This window comes from Orcinus orca, chromosome 4, assembly GCF_937001465.1.
Source record: "Orcinus orca chromosome 4, mOrcOrc1.1, whole genome shotgun sequence".
Taxonomy (NCBI): Eukaryota; Metazoa; Chordata; class Mammalia; order Artiodactyla; family Delphinidae; genus Orcinus; species Orcinus orca.
The window spans coordinates 24,564,044-24,587,129 of NC_064562.1; the positions used below are offsets into that span (position 1 = coordinate 24,564,044).

Below are 23,086 nucleotides of genomic sequence, written 5' to 3' on the forward strand. Positions count from 1 at the left end.
GATAATTGCCCAAAGCAGGGCTTGGCATAATTTTCCTGTTAAGGAAAGATAGTAAATATCTTAGGCCTTTTGGGCCATACAGTCTCTGTTACAACCACTCAGTGCTGCTGCCACAATGTGAAAGCAACCATTGACAACACATAAACGAATAGGCATGCCCATGTTACGATAACATTTTATGCAAAACGAATTGTTATTTAGGATTTGGCCTGCAGGCTAGTATTTGCCAAGCACTGGTCTAGAGCACAATTAGTAGCAATGTATTGTATGTTTATAGCATGTGTTTGCTATAACATCAATAGCAAAAATGATGGGAGGAATGAATAGGGAGTTATTGTTTTTACACTAAAATTATAGTATACAATTATATCACTAAAATATATGAAAGTAGACTGTGATTAATTAAAATGTATATGGTACTTCCTAGGGTGACCATTCATATTTTTTAAAAAATAAGTATAAATAATAAGCCAATAGTGGAGGTAAAATGGAATAACAAAAAATATACAATAATCCAAAGGTGGGAGAGAAAGACCAAAAAAGATGGAATAAATAGACAAAAACTAGCCAAATATTTGTTTTTAATCCAACCACATCAATAATTACATTAAATGTAAACAGTCTACATACACAGACACACACACACGCACAGCAATTAAAAAGAGAGATTATCAGCTTGGACAAAAAAGGAAGGACTAACTCTATGTTTCATAGTTATATTTAAATATAATGACATATATAGGTTAAAGTAAAAGGATCAAAAAATTTAAACCATGCAGACACTAATCAAAAGAAAATTGAAGTGGCTATATTAATATCAAGTAAAATAGATTTCACATGAAGGAATGATATAATGACAAATGGTTAATTCACCAAAAAGACATAACAATCCTAAAGGTACATGCACCTAACAGCAGAGCTTCATAATACGTGAAACAAAAACTTAAAAAACTAAAAGGAGAAATAGACAAATCCACAATGATATGCTTGGAGACATCAACATCCCTCTCCCAGTAATGGCTAGAACAAGTAAACAGAAATCAGTGAGGATACAGAAGACAACAACAGTACCAGCAACTTGACCTAACTGACATTTATAACACAACGAATTCAACAACAACAGAATATACATATTTTTTTCAAAGTATACATGCGATATTCACTAAGATCATATCCTAGGTCCTAAAACAAACCTTAACAAATTTAAGAGAATTGCAATAAAAACAAGTGTGTGCATATATAAAACACACTAATACTCATTAGAATCAGAATAAAATCACTACACTACATATCAAACTATGCTTTCAGGGAAATTTATAGTATTAAGTGCTTATAATAGAAAAATAAAGGTCTCAAATCAATGATCTAAGCTGTCACCTTATAACTAGAAAAGGAGCAAATTAAACCTAAAACAAGCAGAAATACTGTGTGTAATAGAGATAACTGATAAAGATTTACTTTCCAGAATATCTTAAGAATGGTAGCAAAACAACCCAACAGAAAAAACTAGCAAAATATGTAGACAGGTAATTCAAAATTATTAAACACAAATTGTCAAGAAACTTATTAAGAGATTCTGAACTTCACTAGTTATCATGGAAATGCAAATTAAAGCCAAATGAGATATCATTATACGACCATCAATAAGTAAAAATTTTAAAGTCTCAAAACCTCAAATATTGATGAGGATTTCGAGCAATATAAACTTTTATGTACTGCTGGTGTTCCAGTCACAATGGAAAATAATTTGGTAATATCTAGTAAAGTTGAAAAGCAATTCTACTTCCAATCATACATTCTAGAAAAATTCTTGCAAATGCATACCAGAAGACAGTTAAAAGAATGTTTATAATGAATCAACTTCTAATAATAAAATACTGAAACAGGCTAAATGTCCATCAATAAGAAAGTAGATAAATATAATGTGATCTATTCATTCTGCATAGACTGGATTTTCATTTCACATACCAACATTGATTAACTTCACAAAGTATAGAGAAAAAAGGGAGAAAGAGTGAAGAGGAGACTAAGACGGGGGTGGGGGTTGGGGGAAGAAAGAGGATGGCATTTATAGAAAATTTTAAAACATGTAAAATAATATTCCAGTTCTGTATTGCATAGGGGTACACACACATGAGGTACAATCACAGAGAAATGCATGATAAACACTAAAATCAGAATAGTTATGATATTTGGGAGGAAGGGTGTAGGAAATGTGATCAGGAAGGGGAACACAGGGGTTTTCAACTGTATTGGGAAAGTTTGATTTATTAAACGGGGTAACAGGTACAAAACATCTACTATATTTTTCTTTATGACTTTGGTAGGAATGAATTTAACAAACTGAATTATGTTAACGTGTTGAGAGGAAATGGGAGGAACTGAGAAGCTTTGAGAAGACAGGTGGAGTTTTGTGCTGGCCTTTATGAGCACTGGATGAGGAAGTGGGGCAGTTGTATGGGTCCATCTGGGCCTGGAGACACAGGTTTGTGGAGGCCTCAGTCTGACTAGCTGTGTGGCTTTCTTCAGCGGGGCTCAGCAGCCTGGTGGAGAAGGACAGATTAGTTGACATAGTGTTGGGGTTTTGTCTGTGGATGCAGTGAGAGAAGGGTGAAGCTGAGAATGCAATACTACTAAGGCGACTGAAAAGTTTCTACGCTAGATTGGGAAGTCATTAATGGGGAAAGATGTGACAGATTGGGGGCTGAGAGAAGAATTCACTCCTAAGGGATAACTTAGGGTATTGTCATGGGATAAATGACAGGCCAAATCCTAAATAACAATTAGTTTTGCATAAAATGTTATCGTAACATGGGCATGCCTATTCGTTTATGTATTGTCAATGGTTGCTTTCACATTGTAGCAGCAGCACTGAGTGGTTGTTACTTAGGGTATTGTCATGGGATAAACGAGTGGATGAAATAGAGTGGTGTTGATGGTCACTAGAGCATAAAAAGACAAAGAAACTGTACCAGCAAGGATGCTAGATGGGTTATTCCCATGGGAATTGCAATTGCCCAGAGGGATAGCAGGCAGAACCTGGGGACCAAGGGAAGACTATGTGTCTGGTAGAAAAGTCTAAAGAGAACAGGAGTTTGGTCAATGAGCATGATAAATAGGGACAGAGGTGTGGCATAGCCAGACATAACAGCTTAGGAGGCCTCTTGTGGCACCAGGAAAACAGTAACCCTGCCTCCAGGCTCTGTATATGTGGCCAATCTACATTACAGTAGGCAGCAGGGTAGCAGAAAACTCCAGCAAAGCAGGTTTCCATTGAGACAAACAGACAAAGAAAACATTTTCTCAGGAGGTAGAAGGCAGATGAGACTATTTTTCATAGAAACAGAAGACCCCAAGGACCTTATGTAATTATTTTAGAAGTGAGAGGATCAGAGGAAGATTGAGTCATAGCCAACTAAGCCCATGGCAAAATGGGGACGAAATAATGGCCAGGATACATGACAGGAGGCACCTGTGGTTTAGGACATATCCCAGGATGACACGGGTGTGAGGCATCATACAATGGGCCATTCTTGGGTTCTGAGTGGACCTCTGGTTAAAGATGCTTCCTGGCCGGTTCAGCTGAGGTCCAGGCAGGGAGTACTGGAGGCTTGATGACACTGTATACCTATGACTTTCACTTAAGTTTCCAAACATTGCTCTGATATGAAGTGTTGAATGAATTATTATTTCCTAGCCATTTCAAGAAGAAACATAAAGTCTCCATTATGTTGATGGTATAGCCTTTCAGCTACTAAACTGCTCACTTCATGTCAGTGTTTCAAAACTTCTGGAGCCAGGACTTCATTCTGATAAACCAGATATAATTCACAATGCCAAATCACTTTAAAACCTTCTAAACGTCTGGAATTTGCAACATGGCGTGTGGATGGGCTGATCTTCTAAGGGTCGGCCGCATGCTATATGATGCTAAGAAGAGGTAAAATCAGGAATGTGATCCTGATGGGATTTACCCCTGCCTTCTCAGCTCCTTTCCTCTCATGGGAAATGTCAAGTACTTTGAAGACTACCATCACTGCAGGAAAATTATATTCACAGTTTTTCAACCAGGCCTCTATTCTCAGTAACATGGATTTATTCTTACGCTGTATCATTCAAAAGTAATAGCAGAATTAAAAATAAGATTTCAGGAAAAAATATTTCCTTGGAAAAAAATGGCATAAATTGGCAAATATTTTACCTAAAAAATTCAGGCACGTATTTAAGGTCAAAGTCCCTCCTGGCTTCTCATGAGGGCCCTGACCAGACAGAGGATATGAACCAGCCATGGATGAACGTTCAGGAGCAATGATTCTGTCCAGGAAAACCAATTGTGTCAGGAGACAATTGAATGCTCCAGGCCAACAGTATGGTTTTACTACTAATATTAAATTTGGTGAGGACACGCTTCGTCACAAGTAGAATAAAGATGAGAGTTGTCAGAGCTCCACTTTGATCAGAAGTCCAGCTTTGGGGGCTCAGTCAGCTACGTCCTCCTCAATTTTATCACGAGGAAGCAGCACGGATATGTTTTCATAATTCTATTTATAACATCCTGTCTGATTGAAACATACTCCTCTCTGGTTCTTTTACTTGATCCTGATGCAAATATACTTTCAGTGGTCAAGTCAGCATGAAACATAATCAAGACCAAAAATTAAAAATAATTGAAATTTTAAAATAGACCCAAATGACTGAACACTTCCAACTCTCCAGATCCATCATTCTGGTTACTTAACAAAGGGATAATATTTTCTTCATTTGTTTCTTTAAATTGCAGAGCTGTCTTTCAGAGATCGCAATCCCGGTCAAGAAATAATCCCAAATTACAATGAGTATTAAATGGTCACTGAAACTAGCAAAATCTTGATGTTCAGAAGGACAGAACACAAAGCAGCAATACAGAGAACTCAGTTCCGCAAGCTTAGTCCAAAGGACTACGTCTCTGGCTCATTCTCAACCAGAGGTCAGTCTGTCGCTCATTTGTTTCAAATTAGTATAAGAACAACGTGGGTCTCCACTGTATATAAAGTCAGAAAGGGAGGCTCTGTCAATCCCTGTGACAAGGCACCCTTAACTTAATCCCGAGAACTCAGCACACCTCAGCCCTACAGCAGATCTGCACCAGCATTTAAAGTTTCCAACAACGATCAGATGTCCTAAGGGGGAACAGTTGGACCAGCTTTGGGAATACAGCTGGTCAGCCTCTGACTTGTTAGACTGTGTTCCGTGTCAGTTATAAAAATGACAGCAACCTGAAGAATTACAAAGTAGAGATGTGAAAACATGTTTGATTTAATCTCAGTCATCTCTTCACGAGAGGTGTGTTACCTATGTCTACCTATCATCACTCTTTAAACACTGAGATAAAAATGTTCTAACAGAATATAGAATTGAAGAGACTTAAGGAAACTAGGGGTCATTTCATTCAAGAGATGAGCACACTGAGACCCAGAGATGGGACAGAAAATCTCCATGGGCTAGGTGGCCACACTGGGATCAGCGAGAAGGTCTTTTGTTCTAAGGTGGGCTTTTACCCTTTTGTTCACAGTGTGACACTCCTGGTTGCTTCTCCCATGTCATCCAAAGGATAGGAACTTTCATTGAATGTTCCAGAACAGACTGTAATTTCATGGAAATTTTTTTTCTATAAATACTTCATGTGACTCATTGCATTTTTGCTTACTTAACGAAAACTTGTAAAGCTGGTCTCGAGCTCCAAATACACTGTTTTGTTTTTTTAATTGCTATCACACAGCAGAGGTTTAAGAAATTGTACGGGCTTCCCTGGTGGCGCAGTGGTTGAGAATCTGCCTGCCAATGCAGGGGACACGGGTTCAAGCCCTGGTCTGGGAAGATCCCACGTGCCACGGAGCAACTGGGCTCGTGAGCCACAACTACCGAGCCTGCGCGTCTGGAGCCTGTGCTCTGCAACAAGAGAGGCCGCGATAGTGAGAGGCCCGCGCACCGCGATGAAGAGTGGCCCCCGCTCGCCGCAACTAGAGAAAGCCCTCGCACAGAAACGAAGACCCAACACAGAAAAAATAAACAAATTAATAATTTAAAAAATGGTACAAGAGGGTTTTATGGCAATTCACTAGATGCTTGGGTATTTTTAAATGGCCTTCTCTTCATCTGAAAACTAACTAAAGGACAGGACTCTACTGTCTACACTTAAGACGACAGGGCTTTTTTCCTGATACTTTTATTTGGCAGCTGCATATTCTAAATGTCATGGCTCCTAGCAGCCCGTCTCAAGCCTATCTCAGGAAGCAGAGATGCACAGAGAGAATCTTAATTTGGATGGAGGCTGATTCTTTTCTCACCTGTACTAAAGAGGACTCCGAGGAAACGCTGCTGCGGCAACGGCGTTTCCTCTTACAAGATGATGCCATAACATTTTCCACCAGCTTTCTTGAGGTATAATTGACAAATGTAATTGTGTCTATTTAAAGGGTGCAAAGTGATGCTTTGATAGAGTGATGCAATAACGTTTAAGGAACACCCTAACTAGGCAACAAAGTGATCTCAAATATTTTAATGAGTGTGAGGCCCTCTCCCTGTGTCAGGGGACAACAAATTAATGAGTTGTGCAAAGTATGTATAATGAAAAAAATGACATGAAAGGAAGGTATACACATGATATATCACATGCTCTGACCAGGGTATATAAGCATCCCTCTACACGTGCTGATATTCATACTCAGGATCTTGTCTTGAACAGCAAACCAAAGTCACCACCCCTGACACCATGAGCCGTTACAGGAACTATTACGGAGGCCTAGGCTTCAGCTATGTTGGCTTTGGTGGCCTGGGCTTTGGTAATGGCAGCATCTGCAGACTGGGCTATGGATGTGACTTCAGAGGCTACGGGTATGGCTCTGGTTATGGACATTTCGAATATGTCTGCCATGGCCACCTATCCACCAGAAAATGGATTTTCTAGCTTCTGCCGAAATCCTACCACAGGAGCCCAACAGCTGAAATTATAGGGAGCTTTCCAAATTATGATCTCAAAAACTGGACAACAAAGATCATGCTGGAGTTATTACACAAAAATATCTAGCTTCTCAGAATTTTGGACGATTTTTCAGTAGACTCCTGCATCTCCATCACAATCCTAGAATCCTCTAATTTTGCTTTTGTAACTGATTGGGATTGTCCATTCACCTTCCAATAAAACATTAAATTTGAAACAAACAAATAACAAACAAGAAAGTTTCAAAATCCTTATGAACACTGTCACACATGTACACCGAAGGCCAGTTAAATACCACCTGCTCAAGCAAAACTAAAACTGAAGTGTCAGCTTTATCCACAGGCCATTTCTAATATAGACATCAGAAGTTATTCACTCACAGAACCGACCGAATTCCTTATGAGGATACATTTCAGGTTCAAATTAGTATTGACTGAATTAGCTATAGTTTCTGATGATTAATTGCTCGTTTTCTTTTGAAATCTGAAATTTCAAAGTAAGACAGATAATGAATTTAATTAAAATTTTATCTTCTGTTTTTATTATGACAGGCAAGAATAAATGTGTATTCATGATGATTGTAATTTCACTTTAACTCTCCAGAGACATTCATAGAGTGCCTGAGGTTATCTACAAAGAATATAATATGACATAACTAAGTTTTCTCATTCTTACTGCAGATGATGAGTCTGAATTCTTTCACTGCAAGCAGTTTCTTTACACACAAATGTGTACACAGTCACACATTCTACCTAAAATATTTACTCAATAAAACTGCACCACAACAAGAGCAAACACAGGTACTCAAAAATGTAAAAAAAAGGAAAAGGAAAAGAAAGAAAATTTAATTGCTAAACTTGAATTGGGAAGAATATCTACGAAAAGAACAAGGCTGAGTAGTGAAGTTCCAAGCCATTGTTCCACCTGCAAATTCATTTAGAGTTTCTCTGGTGCCTCTCATGCAACTAAAAAAAATCATGGATTAATTTAATGAATTCCTCTATCACATGGGCTAATCTTCTGTGATCAGCTGGAGTAAATGAAGGATTATTACTGAGGCAGTATGGTATTTAAGCTCAGATTTTATGTGAAAAGTATGTCATTAATTTATGCCTGAATACTGAATAAAACTTTTTCCTTCCCCATCTTTTCAATCTCAGGATGAAGCTCTCCAACTCTTAGGATTGTTTTGATCCCACACGTAAGGAAAAGTAAGGAAAGGAAATACCATAATCATTAGTTCATGTGACATGTATTTATTGAGCATATACTATACAGAATGTAATGTTGTAAATAGAAAAATTTCCTTTTATATTCTGTCTTTGCCAAAGTACTAATTTTCAATCCTTAAATAGCATAACCAACATAACATCCACCTCTGCATGCTCCTCTCCCTCTTTCTCCACCCCTCTACTCCCCACACCCCTCTATCTCCCACCCCATAACATTTTAGCACTTAATACTCACTGGCTCTTTTCCCTTTAGTGAACTACTCTGGGAATTTCTTCACCAGTTGTTTTTCCTTTGTCTAGCAAGTTAGTAAGTCTGTCTTTGTTTGACTATTTCTTGCTGTTGTGTTCTGGAATCTTTTATAATTTAACTCTATTTTAGTCTAGCATGCATATCTGAATCCCTATTACAGTAATTTAGCACGAATGACATTGTAGTAAAGTGGTGAAGAGAGCTATTATAGACCCAGACTACCTAGGCTCTGCCACTTTGAGACCTTGGGCAATTAACTCAACCATATTATTCCTTAGTTACCTCATCATAAGCTGGTAAAATGGTAATACCTGTCTAACAAATTGTGGAGAGAAGTAAATAAATTAACATATGCAAAACTTTTAGGTATTCCATTTCTAGCAGAAATGGACCAAAGCAACTGAATACTATATGTCCCGCTGATCAGAAGTAGATACAAAAAGCAAGATACCTGAGCATTTTGATAAATAAACAAAAGCAGGAAAATTGTAAGAAGGAGCTAAAACTTGAAGAATTAAGTCACAGGAGGGTGAAGTTTTCATTTCCCCTCTGTTTTCTTATAGTTTTGACCTGAAGGCAGTCCTTATTTTTTTGACATGGGCCATAAAACTGTGACAGGTTTAAAAGAATTTAAATCATATAAGCATGTTTTCAGAACATAACAGTATTAAACTAGAATTTAATTACAGAAAAAAATCTGAAAATACAAATATTTGGGAAATAGGCAACACATTCCTATATAACCACTGGGCCAAAGAGGACATCACGAAAGTAATTAGAAAATAATTTGAATTATGAAAGTAAAAAATAATATCAAAATTTGTCAAATGCAACAACTAAAGTAGTGCTTACAGAAATTTAGTAAGTGGGCTTCCCTGGTGGCGCAGTGGTTGAGAGTCCACCTGCTGATGCAGGGGACATGGGTTCGTGCCCTGGTCTGGGAAGATCCCACATGCTGCAGAGTGGCTGGGCCCGTGAGCCATGGCCACTGAGCCTGCGCGTCCAGAGCCTGTGCTCCGCAATGCGAGAGGCCACAACAGTGAGAGGCCCACATACAGCAAAAAAAAAAAAAAAAAGAAAAGAAATTTAGTAAGCTACTATTAGGAAAGTCTCAAATCTATGATTTAAGCTGCCATCTTAGAAAACTAGAAAGAGTGCATTAAACTCAAAGCAAGCAGAAGGAAGAGAATAATATAAGTAAAAGCAAAATCAATGGGATTGAAAATTAAAACAACTGAGAAAATCAATAAATCCAAAAGCTGTTTCTTCACAAAGATAAATAAAATTGATACACTTCTAGCCAGACTGACCAAGAAAAAAGAGAGAAGCTATAAATTACCAATAAACTACATTTCAATTTTTTAAAAAGGTGTAACTTAGATAAAATTGAACACTTTCTTGAACAAAAACTACCAAATCTCACTCAAGCAGAAATGTATAACCTGAATAGCTCTGTAACTATTACAAACTTGAACTCATATTTAAAAACTACAAATAAAACTCCAGGCTAGATGACTTTCCTGATGAGTGGTACTAAAAATTTGAAGAACAAATAACAAAAATCTATACAAACTCTTTGAGAATACCAAAAGTGGGGAATAATTTCCAACTCATTTAATGAGGCCAGCATTAACCTAATGCAAAATCAAAGACACCATAAGAAAAAAAAAGAAGACCAATATCTCTCATGAACTTAGACTCACAAAAAAATTATCAACAAAACCTTAGCTATAGCGAATCTAATTCAAAAGTATACAAGAGGGGTTTATTCTAGAATAAACCGTATACAGAGGGGTTTATCTAGGAATGAAAAACTGGTTCAACATTCAAAAATCTCTCAATGTAATTCACTATATCAACAGAATAAAAAACAAAACCTATGATCATCTCAAAGATGCAGAAAAAGTAACTGACAAAATTCAATGTACAGAAAATAAAAACTCTCATCCAGAAAATTAAAAACAAACAAAAAAACCTCTCAATTTAGGAGCAGAATGGAAGTACTTTAGCTTGATAATGGCCATCTACAAAAATGCCACAGCTATCATCATAACTGGATAATAAAAGACTCAGTACTTTGCTGCTAAGGTCAGGAATAAGGTAAGAATTTCCACTCTCATCTTTCCTCTTCAATATCATACTGGAGGTCATGACAATTGCAACAAGTCAAGAAAAACATACAAGACATACAGATTGGAAAGGAACAACTAATGTTGTCTCTTTGCAGACAACATGATTATCTATGTCGAAAATAACCAAAAATATCTACCAGAAAAGCTAGAAATAATCAGTTCATCAAAGTTGCACAATATAAGGGCAATATACAAAAATCAGTTGTCTATAAATTGCCAATGAAAAAATAAAGTTTTTTAAAGTACCATTTATTATAGTACCAAAAAACATAAAAACATTCAGAAATAAATCAAACAAAATATGTACAGAATCTGTATGCTATAAATCTATAAAACATTGATAAAAGAAAATAAGATAAAAATCAAATGAAGATATATACAATGTTCATGGATCGAAAGGCTCATTATTGTTAAGATATCGATATTTTCTAAACTGATCTATATATCATTAGGAAAATACAAATTAAAACTGTAATGAGCTAATATTATGTGCGTACTAGAATGGTATAATTAAACATTTTTAAAATTGTCAATATCAATCTCTGACAAGGATGTGGACCAACTGGAATTCTTGTACATTGCTGGTGGGAAGGCAAAATAGTACAACCACTCTGGAAAAAAGTCTGGCAGTTTCTTCTAAAGTTAAACATAACCTGGGTCATACCATATGACCCAGCAATCTTGCTCCTGATTCTTTACTTAAGAGAAATAAAACATGATCACAGAAAAACATGTTTTTTTTAAACTAAAAACTCAAACTCAAAATAAATGGATAATCACACCAAAGCAAACCCATACAATGGAATATTACTCAGCAATAAAAAGGAATAAATCACTGATACCCACAAAACTCGGTGAATCTTAAGCACATTATTGTAAGTGAAGGAAGCCACACTCAGAATGCTCCATTCTGTATGATTCAATTTATATGGCATTCTGGAAAAGGCAAATTATAGAAACAGAAAACAGATCAGTGGTTTCTAATGGTTAGAAGTGAGCAGGAGAGGCTGACCATAAAGGTGTAGAAAAGAGAAGATTATAGGTGATGTAACTGTTCTGTATCTTGATTGTGGAGTGAGTATATGACTGCTTACATTTGTCAAAAATTCTAGAACTGTACACCAGAAAGTATGAATTTCACTGTGTGCAAATTTTAAAACAGTGAAACAAAAGACGATATTAGAAAATATAGAATGTGGTCAATAAATATTACTAGCATTATCAATTTTAATAATATTTACTATTAACATGGCTAGACAAGTGGAAGATGGCCTTAGAGAGGTACAATTGGAACGGTTTGATAATAACCATCCAATCAGGAGGAATGCAGAGACATAAACGGAAGCAAAAAGAAATCCATTCCAAAGGAGTAGGAAGAATAAACTGGGAAACAAATATTGACTTATAGGAGCCAAGAGTCCAAATTATCAAGACTTAAGTGATAAACTTAAGTTTGATATGAATGGGCCTCAATAAATAGGGGCACCCTTGAGTTTGGGGTGGGGGATAAGGAAGCAGTAGAAAGGGCCTCTGTGGAGGGGCAACTCTCAGTATCACATGTGTATCCAAGTCATAAATCAAGGAAGGATACCCAAAGTAAGGTAAGGACACAGGGAAATAGATGCAGGCAGGTGTCCTGGGAGTCAGGGCACCTAGACCACTGGGTGCAGAGCCAGGCTCCTGACTGCAAAGTACACAGCAGCCAAAAATAAGCATAGATTCAGAAAGCTAACCAGACTTAGAAAACTGATGTCACTGCAGCCTGGTGCTCAATGGCAAAAGTTCATACCACCAGTAACCCAGACACCAGTGTACAAGCAAGCAGCAAACATTGCCAGTGGTCTACTTCTTTGATGAGATTTTTGGTAAAAGGTAACAAAATGGAGCGGAGGATGGAAGTAAAGAGCCATTAACATACTATGTGGTTGGGATCTCATTGGCTCTGTGTTCAGGGTCACTTTCTAGACAGGGAACAAGGAACAGTGCTTGGACACAAAACAAAACAAAACAAAAATCAAAGGAGGTAAGACAATTATCTCAGCAGATACCTGTGACTGCTTCATGGGGGAGGTGGTATTTGGTCAGACTTTAAGAGATATGTACATCAAAAAGATGGGTATATTTAAAAGGAAGGGGGGGAAGAAGGGAGGGAGAATGAAAGAAAACAAGGAAGAAAATATTGAAAGTGGAGGCAGTGCAAGCAAAGACCTAAAGCCACAAATGTACAATATGCATAAATAACAGGAAATTAGCTAGTCTGATGGGAGTAGAGTGCATGGGGCAGCAGCAGGAAGTGGGTACACTATCATTGAATGAAATCATTCACAGGGAGGCATAACCACTTCTGCTTCAGATGTGAGACATGGGGTTTGTAAACCAGAAGATAGGACAATCTGGGTTACCTACTTCCTGCCCTGTTAGTTCACAGCCTCACTCAAATTAAACAAATATGAATTGAGCAACTCTCATGCCTAACCAGCATGCAAAGTACTGTAATTCAGAAATAATATATGTCACTAATACCTTTAAGTGGGATTTACAATCTGGACAACAGAATCCAAAATACCCACCAGAAAGAAAAATAGCTTAAGTAAAAGGATTAATGAATCTGGCTTCCAGTCTTTGCCTCCAAGGCACAGAATCAACAAGCACTTTCTGAATGTATGGTATTGGTATTCTCTGCTAGACATTATATATATTCTCAAATTTAGCTTTGTTTCCTTTTGACTTTTTCTCTTCTTTCCTTTCTTTCTAGAACTGAATATATCTAGTCAGTGTATAAGTCAAGAGACAAATAAGAAAGAAACCACATTGCAAAATAGGATTTTAAAATTTCACTTTAAAGATGGGTAAATGGAGATTGAGAACAGTTGGAAAAATTGTCCAGGGTCAAACAGGGAACAAGTTAGGAAGCTGGGATTTAACTTCAGCTTCAAAACTTTAAAACTATTGTTTGTACACTGAGCAAAATCTAGTCCCTGAAAATTACAATTTATAGAAATTAAAAGACTTGTCATTTGGTTGAGAAAATTCCTCCTGAAAGAGGAAACAGTAAAGTTCCATTTCATGCCACAAAATATGTTCCCTAGGCACCAACTCATTTTAAGATAGGTGATTATTCAATCTGGCTGTAATATTACCATTTCTATTTTCCTCCCTACTTTATGTTTTCATGTTGATCATTTTGCTTTCTTTTCCTTTTTTTTAAGCCATTTTCCATTAAGATTTCTAATTAGCTTCCAAATTTGAGACACATCTCTAGTACAAAGCAAATGGCAGTAGTAGTAATTAAGGGACAGCTGTCTCTTGTCTTTCTGGGGACGAAACAAGGCTTTTTTTTCTTTCTAAGTTATGAAGTACTAGGGAATTTTTAATGATTTTTTTCTTATTTTTAATAATAATTAACTGAATTGAAAGATACTGCATTGATCTATAAAAGTCAATGTCCTTTCCAACACAGATGCTGAGAACCTCTCTTCTGGGATAACCTTAGTTTAACTCTCACGCTCTGAGTCCTTGAAACTTTTATTGCTGCAAATACAAAATCTCCACATTTTATATGAAATCAAATCATTTCTTTAGGTGCTAAAGTAGGCACTACCCCAAGTCATCTTCCTCACTTTCAGACTTTTAAAACTTAGGTGAATTTTACAAATCAAGAAGAATAAGCATGAGATTCAGAGCAGCTAAGAGGCAGACAGTATTCTTTGTGGTTTTGCTTTGTTTGATTTAAGAAAACAAACATTACTAACACTAACACTGAAAATTACTTAGTAAGCTCTTACTCCAGTGTTCCTTGCTGGTACTTAAGGCAGTATTTTCACATGCAAAGTATAATCAGGACTTAAAGCAGTTAACCATATAATTCAGGTCAAGAAAAATCTTCTGCCTTAAAAAGCTAAACCACTGAAGCAAACATTTACTTATTAATTTTTTCTTCTGGCTTGAATTATCCAGATTCTAGAAAATTATCAAACATAATTTAATGTGCATAGCCATAAAATAGGTCAAGTGACCTAAATGCAGGCCAGCCTCAGGAGTATAAGGAACCCCTTAAAATACATATTTCTAAGAGAGAAAATTCTGAAACATTTTGTAATGTAAACCTGGAAATACTGGTTAAATATTAAGTTCAGTAACGGGACACACACACACATAAAACACATACACATATGTTTGTACTACAGAACTTCCCAGAAACTATAACATGTTAATGTGTATTTAAAGCTCCTGAGAGTGGTACAGTATTCAGAAATTTTCAAACCTTCTTGACCCCAAACCATTTTATACAGAACATATTATGGAACTAGTATTTGGACACATTGAGAACCTCTTTGCACAGTCATAAGCCCTTTACACCATACTTTGGCAGGAGATGTAGAAGGGTGGGGTTGGGTGGCAGATTTGAAAGCTTCTATATTCAGGGGACCAGCAGAGAACACCAAATGACATAGCATGGAAATGCCAAGGGCATAAAGTGGCCAAGCAGAGCTGGTCTGAAGACACTTTACCTGAGCCATGAAGGCCCTATGGGACTGGGCCGGTTACCATATTCATGTTCATCCCATTTTCAACCCAGCTTCATCTTATACTTGTCTCCACCTCTGTGACTTTGCTACAGCCACTTTATCCTTTTTTACAGTTATGTTCTTTATTCACTGCTGTTCCATCTGCCTGGGACTCTTTTCCTTACACTTCAGCTCTTAGTTGAAACATCATCTTCCAAAGAAACACCTCTGTCTAGTCCATCTACAGTAGATTCTTCCCTTATTTCCCAATATTTTCTCCTACAGAACTCTGCAATTTCTCTTCATAGCATTTATCAATTTTTATTCACATATTGATATTGCTTATTTACTTCATATCACTTTCACTGAACTGTAAGCACCATGAGGGTGGGAATGGACCATGCCTGTTTTGTCCAAGTCTATAAAATCACCAAATACCTTATAGATGAATGTCTGCCATATAGCAGGCCTTTAATGAATATGTGTTGATTTAATAATAAATAATAATAATTAGTTAATTCCTTTACATGTCTACCTAGGCCTGGCCTAACTGAAACCTTCAGAATTGATTTCATGTATACATAGAAATCAGTTCCTCTTTAGGATATGGTCAGCCATCTGCGATATGCAGTCACACATATTCTAAGACACGAAACTGGCTTTTCTGTAAAATCTTTTTAATAATAGGGCCTAGAAGTTTGAATTAATCATCAGTCTAAATGAATATTACGGGTTAATTATTGAGAACCACTCTGTACCTGCTTTCTTGTGGTATTCCTCAAACAGTTCTGCTCTTTGATTACTGCCTTGCTGATTTCAGAGCTCTGTAAAGAACAAAAAGACAAAACGTGAGAATTTGGTGTTTCACTGGGAACTCCTCTTTTTTAAAACACTGCTCGCTAAAATATTTAATTTGCTCGTAATGCCCATTATTCCAAACTTGAGGACTTATGTCATGATCACGAGATCCATGGAATACAGCTATTTCTTGTTTGTATTCCAAACCAATCTGCTTCGTTCAGCTCACAGAGGTCCACAAGAAGGAACTCTAGCTGACCATTATTTATTTGCTACATGAGCCAGGCACTATTCTAAGTTAATTGATTAACTCATTTATTCCTCATAACCCCTGGGCAGGCAAGGGTTAGCTCAGCAGGCATAAGTTCCTCAAATGCTACACATTCCAAAGAAAGGTCCTCCTTCAGAATTGGCCTTAGGCCAGTTCCTGGAAGATAACCTCTGAGCTCTTCCAACAGTCTGACTGATGAGAGGGTTTGTGTATATGCTAGAGGCTTCTGCTGTTCCAAGTGGATCAGATACACTTATGGTGAACACCTGTTTTTGCTTGGGGGAGGGGAGGCTGAGGCCTGAATAGCTGAGGTCGGTCATCTGGTGCTGCAGGCTTCTGTGACTGACACCTAATCAAACTCTAGGGACGAGAGCTCAGTTGAGCTTCTCTGGTTGACCGCACTCCACACATGTTGTCACATACTGTTGCTGAGAGAATTAAGGGCACCCCCATGTGACTCCACTGGGAAGGGACATCTGGAAGTTGGCAGCTGGACTTTGCCTCATGTGTCCTTTCCCTTTGCTGATTCTAATCTGTATCCTTTCACTGTAAGGATCCATGACTGTGAGTATAACAGCTTTTCTGAATCTTGGGAACCCTTCTAGCAAATCGTTGAGACTCAGGGTGGCCTTGGTGACCCCCAACAGAACCACCCTATGAGGTAGGTACTATTATTACCCATATTTATAGACAGAGGAATTGGCAAAGAAAGGTGAGGCAACTCAGAATTCCACAGCTAGTTTGTGTCACTATTTAAATTTGAACCCAGTGATCTGGTTTGGCCATTTTACAACTATGACATGTGGCTTATCAAATTATTTATTATGTATCATTCAACAGATGTATACAAAAGTGCCACCTGGTTCTTTTTCCTATTTTATGATCAGGAATGATCATTTTCAAATTGTAAATATACTATCCATTACCAAGATTTCATTTTCTCTGTCAAAAAGAGAGCAATAACTTTTATTGAGTTCCACTTGTTCTTTAACTGCTGTACTTAATTCAAAACTTTCTTCCAGTCATGTCAGCAATACAGATGTGATGTAAGATTTTCTCACTCACATTCTCATATATTTCTTCCCAATCTACATGGTTTTTAATACAGGAGGATGAAAACTACAGAGTCAGCTTTAAATCAAACACCAGGTTTTATTTAATTTGGAGAAAACAAACACCTTATCACAATTTTTCTGAAGATCTATAATTTTTGATTCTGATAGATCCAGAGTTGCCTTTAAGTGTTGGAAAAAATAGTTTCATAATAGGAGAAAGCATGAGACTAATCAGTTGCTACTAAAGAAAATGTAAGCCATCCACTGATTTCTAAACACAACAGATAAAAATAATATGCCAGTTATGTAAAAAAGTCATAAGTTTGCTATATTAAGCTTTTTTCAGGTAGACTCTGCAAAAAACACTATGGTCTAGTTCATCATTAGGTGTCTGAAGTAACTTTCTTCATTAGGCTTATTCTAACGCTTGAACAAAACTGTAATTCATTATCTTATCTTTTTTAATCCACCCCAAACTAAGTATTGGACTCTGTTGTACTCATAGTGGATTACAGTGTCTTGTTCCTATCACCAAAACAGACTGCACATCTCTTGATATTTTGAGGTGTCATTACATCTGCAAAAGTAATGAGTCTATCTTGCAATGTGGATGTCCAGAGGTCAATGTAGTCTCAGAGCGTCCAAACAAGCCCTTAAAATAACTTCCAAAAATACAAGTAAAGCATGTAGAGGAAGGTCAACCCATGACACAGTGACGATGAAATACATGGAATGTAAACTGGATAACTGTGCAAGTCTAAAGAATAAAATTTTATGATGCAGAAGGATCAATGGTGTTATGTGAGCCTGGATCTTTCATACTTGTATTGTCCCCATTGTGTTATTATTTGTCAGCTCCCATGATGTAGCAAGAACCAATATTAACCCAAACCCACCAAAGTTTTGGTAGCCTTAAATAAATATCCCACAGAGTAAATGCAAACAAAAGGCTTATTTAACACTTATCATCACCTTCACAATAAATGATCAAATAAAATATTTGCCTTAATTAGGACACAAAAGTTTTCTTTAGAAAATAGAAAATTCTATCTCAGACAACTTCTAGATGTTCAACTAAATTGAACATTATTGATTAGGAATAAAATATACAATATTTAAAAAATGGAATAGACTCTATTGGGCTCCACCTTATGCTTCTTTGTTTCCTATATCCATTCTCTTGTGGCTTTAAATGGGGCTCTCATAACTCACATTTTCCCTCTACCCAGGAGTCCTGGTGTGATGGGGACATAGCCAAAGTCAGAGCTGGACATTTGCCTTTTCCATGCTGCCACATGAAAGAAAGCTGGGCTTGAGAGCCCCCATCCATGGGAGGTTTCGGGATATTATGCCAAAGGCAGGAGCTAAGTGGGGTGGAGTTTAGAAAAGACCAGGAAGAGATAATAACATGTATGTCAGGAAATTGTACAAGGAAGTCTTCATCGGTTCTGAAAAACTCAAATATTTGTCCCCTGAAAGAGCCAGCAGTTAAAACCTGTTTCGCAGATTATATATATATATATGTATATATATATGTATATATATACATATATACATATATATACATATATACATATATATACATATATACATATATACATATATATATATAATTACCAGAATCTATTATAATATCTGTCTCTAAAATAGATGTAAAAATTTAATCCTATCTCCAAAAGCTGTTTTTTTAAATCTTACTTTTATTCTTCAATTTCCATCCCTTATTGTAAAAACAAAATAGAATTTAGCTGACAATGAGATTATTCTCAAGTGTTGAAGATCTTCACATCAACTAAAAAAGTACAAAAATTTTTCTGTAACAATTAATAAAGTGGTTCAAGAAAAGTTTCAGGATGCAAGATAAATTTGTAACAATAACTTTTCTATATAATAGCAATAAACAAAAAGTAAATTTTTTAAAATAAATAAATGCAGCTCCCAATAGCATCAATAATCCTGACTCACTACAGCAGTAACAACAAAATCAATAAAGTACTTATGAATGACTCTGTAAAGAAAATTATAAAAAGCTATAAAGGAAAATAAGGACTATAACACATGCATGAGTGGGAAAATATTTACAACATAAACTTTGCTTCTTCCCAAATTAATTTATACTTTTAGCATAATTCCAATCAAAATTCTAGTAGGGATAATTTTAGATTCTGTTAAAACTTTCTAAAGTTAACGTGAAGAAAGAGTCATGGGACTTCCCTGGTGGTGCAGTGGTTAAGAATCCACCTGCCAACGCAGGGGACACAGGTTCGAGCCCTGGTCCAGGAAGATCCCACATGCCGCGGAGCAACTAAGGCTGTGTGCCACAACTACTGAGCCTGCGCTCTAGAGCCCGTGAGCCACAACTTCTGAGCCCGCATGCCACAACTACTGAAGCCCATGCACCCAGAGCCCATGTTCCGCAAGAAGAGAAGCCACCGCAATGAGAAGCCCATGCACTGCAACAGAGTAGCCCCCACTCACTGTAACTAGAGAAAGCCCGCACACAGCAACAAAGACCCAACACAGACAAAAATAAATAAATTTATAAAAACAAAAGAGTATAGAACATAAAGAAAATTCTGAATATAAATATTAATGAGATTCTTTGTTCTACCTAATGATGAAATATATTGTGACACAACATTTAACATAGAGCAGAACTGGCATAGAAACTGACATACAGAATAGTGGGAAAATATAGGTACCCCAGAAACATCCTATTTTATGCATTCATTCAACATATATATAATGCCTGTCATATGCCAAGCACTATGCTAGTTATTAAAGGGAAAACACAACTCCTGCCCGCAGAAAGATTGATGGGAAAAAAATAGCTATTTTCATTATGATAGAAATGGAGACAAATGGGCACAGGACTTTATGAATTCATATAGAAAGGGAATCTAAATTCAGTGTATGACAAAATGAGCACCACCAATTAATGAGAAAGAAACTGTTCAATAAATAATGTTGAGATAATTGCCTATCTTTTTAGAATAAAATCTAATATATCCCATTAGACACAGATATAAATTGCAGCTATATTATGGAATTAAATACAAATGAAATGCAACATAAAGAAATGAATAAAAGTGGAATTGATTATTTATATGCCTCTTTAGAGAGGTCAAGTCTACTTCTGAAGTATATAAGTGCTAAAAGAAATTAGAAAGAAAATGCCAGGTAGATTGGACTATGTAAAACAATTTCCCTAAGTTTAAAAAAAGTTAAAAAGCAAAGCAGATGTGAAATTATTTACAACAAATGCAATACCCCAAAATCTGTTTTATATAAATACTAAATACCAAAATACCAAAGGGTACTTCAAAATGAAGAAACAACTCATTAACGAACACATGGAGAAAATGTTCAACCTCATTAGTACTCAAGGAAATAACCATTAAAACAATGACCGATAACATTTCATCTAACAAACTGGCAAAGAAGAGAAAATGTTCATCCTTGATGCCATTTTGAAATTGCTTTGAATGCCACTTTCCTATAACCCCTAAGAACTCTAAAAGTATTCCTACCTTGTCGCAGAAAATCTAGGAAACATTCTTACCATATATAATTCATACAAGATGCTCATTTCAGACACACTCTATTTTAACACCTACTGAACCATAATACCCTTTAGGTAAGACCATCAAATATTCATCAGGGTATTACAGGTACCATGCCCAGTACAAAGGAGTCATGTAATAAACGTTCTGAATGTTGAATAGATGAACTAACAGGCTTGTTTTTTCATCATTAAAATAAATAAAAGTGTGGCTGGTGTCTCAAAAATACGTTTTCATATGCTTTTACCTAGTGATTCTAATTCTGAGTTTTTATCTAGGGAAGTAAACCCAAATAGAGAAAAAAAAGAAGTGTATACATAAAGAATTACCACAAGAGGAAACATCTAGAAGTAGCCTAAATATTAAAATATAGAGGAATCTTTGAAAATACTGTGTTATATTAATTTAGTGCAATATTATGTCACTATTAAAAAGAAGAATTTAGAATCCAGGTTTACAAAAGCTTATGCCAAAATATTAAAAGTAAAAAGCAGGTTTTAAAGTTGTATATCTCTTATATAACAGGTGTAGTATAGCAGGTATGACTCAGCATAAAATCCCACCTTCATTAACTGTAGCTCCAGGAACAACTTACTTAGCCTCTTCAAGTCTCAGTTTCCTCACTTATAAAATGGAAGAGTAGTAACAGTATTGCCTATTTAAAAGGCTGTTCTTTTTAATTAAAATCAAATTAGATAATTCAAATAGTGTTAAGAGCACCTATTACATAACACATATTCAGTAATCACAGACATAGCTTTTATTTGAACTATTAAAGAAAAATAAAGCATATGCACACCAGAAAGTCCAGATGCTAATATTTCAATGCATTGGCAGCAATTATCATGTGGTAGATTTGGCTGTGCACTACCTTTGGAACACCTCTCCTACATTTGGGAAATTTCCACATTCCATGTTTACACATCACAACGACGGATGCCCAAAATCCACTTCTCAGTCTTCCTTACATGTTAAGAGCCTAAATTACCCATGAATGGATAGATACATGGTGAGAACACTAGAGTGAAAGCCTGTGACCAAGGCTTTTCTGATAACATACCCTTGTACAGGCTTCAGTCAATTTATTTATTTATTTATTTTTAATTGAAGTATAGTTAATTTACAATGTTGTGTTAGTTTCTGGTGTACAGCAGAGTTATTCAAATATATACTATATATATATTTTCATATTGTTTTACATTACAGTTTATTACAAGATATTGAATATAGTTTCCTGAGCTATAACAGTAGGTCCTTTTTTATCTATTTTATATATAGCAGTGTGTATCTGTTAATCCAAAACCCCCAGTCCATCCCTCCCCCACTCCCCCTCCCCCTTGGCAACCACAAGTCTGTTCTCTATGCCTGTGAGTCTGTTTCTGTTTTGTAAATAAGTTCGTTTGTATCATATTTTAGATTCCACACATAAGTGATATCATATGATATTTGTCTTTCTCTGTCTGGCTTACTTCACTTAGTATGATGATCTCTATATCCATCCATGCTGGTGTAAATGGCCTTAATTCATTCTTTTTTTATGGCTGAGTAATATTCCATTGTATATATGTACCACGTCTTCTTTACCCATTTGTCTATTGATGGATACTTAGGTTGCTTCCATGTCTTGGCTACTGTACATAGTGCTGCAATGAGGAACATGGAGCTCATGTATCTTTTCGAATTAGAGTTATCAACTATACTTTGGGCACACGAAAGGCTTCAGTTTAGAAGCACATGCCTCACTGAATCCATCTGGGAGCTGACATCTCTGCCAGCCTTCAGAGGCAGTAGGGGCAGAGGATCTACCATCAGGCTCACGTGAGGGCAGTGGAGCCTGTGCCAGGGGCAGGAATCAGGGGTTTGTCCTGGAGCAGTCAGTGCTCATGTGTATTCGATTGGGCTTAGAGCTCCGGAGTGGGCAGCCTCTAAGCCCAAGCCAATGTTCTTTAAGACTACAATGGGTCCTGTGCACTTGTGCTTTCATCTGCCTTTTCCTCCATCACACACACACACACACACCCCTTTATATATGTACATGTATATATAATCATAGTTTATGACTACGTTGGTATAAAGATAGATACAGTATCATATAATAAAAATTCTTCCAACCTAAAAATTCTTCTTTTTCCTTCAGATTTTAAAAGAAATGAAGTCATGTTCATGGGCCCATAAAAGCATTGTAGGTCACTGGCACTGTGCCTACTGGGTTAGAAAAGTCAGCCTTACCTAATGTTTTCAGATTAACTCCTTTTCTCCTAAACTAGCTAGCGTCTATTCTGTGTTTGCAGCTATGAA

General features: G+C 36.5%; 1 protein-coding gene across 10 annotated transcripts in view; it reads right to left on the minus strand.

Moving 5' to 3' along the window:
* Positions 1-23,086, minus strand: part of INPP4B (inositol polyphosphate-4-phosphatase type II B) — a 725,833-nt gene that overhangs the window by 367,637 nt on the left and 335,110 nt on the right. For all 10 annotated transcript variants that reach the window (XM_004263595.3, XM_049709522.1, XM_033402505.2 and 7 more), the window contains one exon: positions 15,860-15,925. The gene's annotated coding sequence lies outside the window, so the exon portion shown is untranslated. The remainder of the gene's footprint in view (positions 1-15,859; positions 15,926-23,086) is intronic.